Below are 5371 nucleotides of genomic sequence, written 5' to 3'. Positions count from 1 at the left end.
GTACATAATTCCTTGTGAAGGACAGTTATTCAGGTCCCTTTCCACTAAGCTCAGTTATCTCCTCATATGAAGTGACAATTAGGCTCTACATCCCTCAGTGATCACACAGTCTTGGCTTCACATCTCCTGTAAGGAAATTCTTGTGGTCAAAAGCATCTATATATCTCCTTAAAACAGTACTTCTCAAGCTTGAGGCAGTCTAAATCTAAATTTAGACAGAATAGAATTCTAACTTTGCAAAGACAGAATTCAGCCAATACATACAATTTCTATCACTAAAGAAAATGCTTAACGCCTCAGTCTGAAAGGTACTGCATTTTGGATCCCTCACTGGATTTCAGAGCTTCTCTAAGACCAAAGGTAGGTGATCGATCATCCTTTACCTGCATGGAGAAGAGCTGCCACAAAGGCAAATTCCTGCATCATCACTGGGAGATGAACAAGAATCACTACTCCCCAAATAGAAAGTTTTCCCACCACCATGTTGAGGTCCAGAAGCTATCGAACACTCAACATTTTAGAATAAGGCAACAAAGTCTTCTATCGAACAAATACAGTTTGGTCTCATAGGTTTGCCAAAATGCCATGTGGTTTTTTATTTCCTAATACCTCAAATGTCCCCAAGCAAATTTTTAAACACACAAGTTATTCCTTCAAAATGCCAAGATTCCATGGGAACATTATACTCTGTTTTAAAAATAAAGTTTAAGGCTATTTGAAAATAAAGTATTAATCAGTCAATGCTGAGTAGCCAGATTCACAGCACACAGAAATATGTGATATGGTTTGAAGCTCTTCAGTGGAGACAAATATTAGAGACCCCTTGAAGACATAGGCTTTTAGAAAACCTTCTATATTAAAGCATGCTCTTAAGTCTCTTTGTCCTTTTAACAGAACAGAACATTACAAAGCACTGAATTACCTTATCTAATCATCACTAAATTGTTCCAATTGTAACCAAGCAAGATACTATGGGGCATTCATGGACAGACCCCTCCCCCCATGTCCTCTGCCTGCCTCTTGTTTGTAGAAAAGCTGTAGTCTTTCAGCCCTCCCCTGAGTCACAAAAGCCTGGCTCAAGAATTAATGATTAAAAGGAGGTGAACATGTAATGACAAAAAAAGGAGTTGGGCCAGGAGAACTAGTAACAATTTAAACAGTAAACCAGCCATATGGCAGTCACAGAATCTTTAGTTCCTCCCTGAAATACATAGATAACAGTATCTGGTGCACATTTCTGAGTTGTTTTACAGATACTAAATCCTCCACCAAGTGGAAGAAGTTGACTACATGATGACCATGGACACATAGTCCCAGACCTGCTGGAGTCTGAGAATTAATAATGTTAACCCTTGTGACACTGTCCAGTTACCTCACCATCAACAAGTCAAAGAATTGTGCATGAGCTGATCACATACCCTGCAACTCCCCTCCCTCTCCTTGCCTTTAAAAATGCTACCTTGAAACCTATCAAAGAGAGTTCGGGCTTTATGAGCATTAGCTGCCCCTTACTCCTTGTATGGCACCTGTAATAAAAGCTGCACTTTCTTTCACCACAACCTGGTGTCAGTAGATTGGCTTTACTACTTCCAGCCCGTGGACCCTAGTTTGGTTGGTAATGATGAAATTATTCCATTGAGTATCATTGTTTTTTGTTCAAGGGAAAAAAATATAATTTCTTTAGTCCTGTCTGATTCGCCTTCTCCCTCCTCCTGCTTCACAAATTCAGGCCATTTCTGGCACTCATGGAGGTATTTCAAAATGCTGCAATAAGCATAAGAACTACATGCAGCTGTCAAATTTTCCCAGCACCACTTATTGAAGAGGCTGTCTTTTCTCCATTGTATATTCTTACCTCCTTTGTCAAAGATAAGGAGACCATATGTGTGTGGGTTTATTTCTGGGCTTTCTATCCTGTTCCATTGATCTATATTTCTGTTTTTGTGCCAGTACCATACTGTCTTGATTACTGTAGCTTTGTAGTATAGTCTGAAGTCAGGGAGCCTGATTCCTCCAGCTACATGTAAAAGAATGAAATTAAAACACTTCCTAGCATGATACACAAAAATAAACTTAAAATGGATTAAAGACCCAAATGTAAGGCCAGACACTGTAAAACTCTTAGAGGAAAACATAGGCAGAACACTCTATGACATAAATCACAGCAAGATCCTTTTTGACCCACCTCCTAGATTAATGAAGAAAACCAAAAATGAACAAATGAGACCTACTGAAACATAAAATCTTTTGCACAGCAAAGGAAACCATAAACAAGAAGAAAAGACGACCCTCAGAATGAGAGAAAATATTTGCAAATGAAGCAACTGACAAAGAATTAATCTCCAAAATATACATGCAGCTCATGAGCTTAATATCAAAAAAAAAAAAAAAACCCAATCCAAAAATGGGCAGAACACTTAAATAGACATTTCTCCAAAGAAAACATACAGATGGCCAACAAACACATGAAAAGATGCTCAACATTGCTAATCATTAGAGAACTGAAAATCAAAACCACAATAAGGTATCACCTCACACTGGTCAGAATGGCCATCATTAAAAAATCTAGAAACAATAAATGCTGGAGAGAGTGTGGAGAAAAGGGAACCTTCCTGCACTGTTGGTGGGAATGTAAATTGATAGAGTCACTATGGAAAACAGTATGGAGTGTCCTTAAAAAACTAAAAATAAAATTACCATATGACCCAGCAATTTCACTACTGGGCATATACCCAGAAAAAAACATAATTCAAAAAGAGTCATGGGGGCTTCCCTGGTGACGCAGTGGTTGAGAATATGCCTGCTGATGCAGGGGACACGGGTTCGTGCCCCGGTCTGGGAAGATCCCACATGCCACAGAGTGGATAGGCCCGTGAGCCATGGCTGCTGAGTCTGTGCGTCCAGAGCCTGTGCTCCTCAACGGGAGAGGCCACAATAGTGAAAGGCCCGCGTACCGCAAAAAAAAAAAAAAAAGTCATGGGGCTGAGTTCTGAGGAGAGCTGCTATTTCACTTCCACTCTGAAGTCATGCGGCTGACAGTGTTTTGGTGCTCTACCCAGGTGTCAGGCCTGTGCCTCTGAGGTGGGAGAGCTGAGTTCAGGACACTGGTCCACCAGAGATCTCCTGGCTCCACATAATATCAAATGGCGAAACCTCTCCCAGAGATCTCCATCTCAATGTTGAGACCCAGCTCCACTAAACGACCAGCAAGCTACAGTACTGGACACCCTATGCCAAACAACTAGCAAGACAAGAACACAAACCTACCCATTAGCAGAGAAGCTGCCTAAAATCATAATAAGGTCACAGACAACCCAGAACACACCACCAGACACAGTCTTGCCCCCCAGAAAGACAAGATCCAGGCTCATCCACCAGAACACAGGCACTAGTCCCATCAACCAGGAAGCCTACACAACCCACTGAACCAACCTTAGCCACTGGGGGCAGACACCAAAAAAAACAGGAACTGCGAACCTGCAGCCTACAAAAAGGAGACCCCAAACACAGTAAGTTAAGCAAAATAAGAAGACAAAAAAACACACAGCAGACGGAGGAGCAAGGTAAAAACCCACCAGACCAAACAAATGAATAGGAAATAGGCAGTCTACCTGAAAAAGAATTCAGAGTAATGATAGTAAAGATGATCCAAAATCTTGGAGATAGAATGGAGAAAATACAAGAAATGTTTAACAAGGACCTAGGAGAACTAAAGAGCAAACAAACAATGATGAACAACACAATAAATGAAATTTAAAATTCCCTAGAAGGAATCAATAGCAGAATAACTAAGGCAGAAGAATGGATAAGTGACCTGGAAGATAAAATAGTGGAATTAACTACCACAGAGCAGAATAAAGAAAAAAGAATGAAAAGAATTGAGGGCAGTCGTAGAGAACTCTGGGACAACATTAAATGCACCAACATTCGAATTATAAGGGTCCCAGAAGAAAAAGAGAAAGAGACTGAGAATATATTTGAAGAGACTATAGATGAAAACTTCCCTAACGTGGGAAAGGAAATAGTCAGGCAAGTGCAGGAAGCTCAGAGAGTCCCATAAGGATAAATCCAAGGAGAAACATGCCAAGACACATATTAATCAAACTATCAAAAATTAAACACAGGGCTTCCCTGGTGGCGCAGTTGTTAAGAAACTGCCTGCCAGTGCAAGGGACACTTCCCTGGCCTGGGAAGATCCCACATGCCGAGGAGCAACTAAGCCTGTGTTCCACAACTACTGAGCCTGTGGTCTAGAGCCCGCAAGCCACAACTACTGAGCCCATGTGCCACAACAACTGAAGCCTGTGTGCCTAGAGCCCATGCTCCACAACAAGAGAAGCCACAAAAATGAGAAGCCCGCACGCCAAAACAAAGAGTAGCCCCCACTCACCGCAACTAGAGAAAGCCCATACGCAGCAAAAAAGACCCAACAAGCCAAAAATAAATAAATAAATAAATTTTAAAAATAATTAAATACAAAGCAAAAATATTCAAAGCAGCAAGGGAAAAACAACAAATAACACACAAGGGAATCCCCATAAGTTTAACAGCTGATCTTTCAGCAGAAACTCTGCAAGCCAGAAGGGAGTGGCAGGACATATTTAAAGTGATGAAAGGGAAAAACCTACAACCAAGATTACTCTACCCAGCAAGGGTCTCATTCAGATTAAATGGAGAAATTAAAACCTTTACAGACAAGCAAAAGCTAAGGGAATTCAGCTCCACCAAACCAGCTTTACAACAAATGCTAAAGGAACTTCTCTAGGCAGGAAAAAGAAGAGGAGGAAAAGACCTACAATAACAAACCCAAAACAATTAAGAAAATGGTAATAGGAACATACATATAGATAATTACCTTAGCTCCCACCGAAAGACATAGATTGGCTGAATGGATGCAAAAACAAGACCCGCATATATGCTGTCTATGAGAGACCCATTCCAGACCTAGGGACACATACAGACTGAAAGTAAGAGGATGGAAAAAGATATTCTATGAAAATGGAAATCAAAAGGAAGCTGGAATAGCAATTCTCATATCAGACAAAATAGACTTCAAAATAAAGACTATTACAAGAGACAAAGAAGGACATTATATAATGATCAAGGGATCAATCCAAGAAGAAGATATAACAATTGTAATTATTTATGCACCCAACATAGGAGCACTTCAGTACATAAGGCAAGTGCTAACAGCCATAAAAGGGGAAATTGACAGTAACACAATCATAGTAGGGGACTTTAACACCCCACTTTCACCAATGGATGGATCATCCAAAATGAAAATAAAGAAACACAAGCTTTAAATGATACATTATACAAGATGGACTTAATTGATATTTATAGGACATTCCATCCAAAAACAACAGAATAC

This window comes from Leucopleurus acutus, assembly GCF_964270905.1.
Source record: "Leucopleurus acutus genome assembly, chromosome: 11".
NCBI classification, from domain to species: domain Eukaryota; kingdom Metazoa; phylum Chordata; class Mammalia; order Artiodactyla; family Delphinidae; genus Leucopleurus; species Leucopleurus acutus.
Note: the sequence above shows the minus strand (reverse complement) of the source record.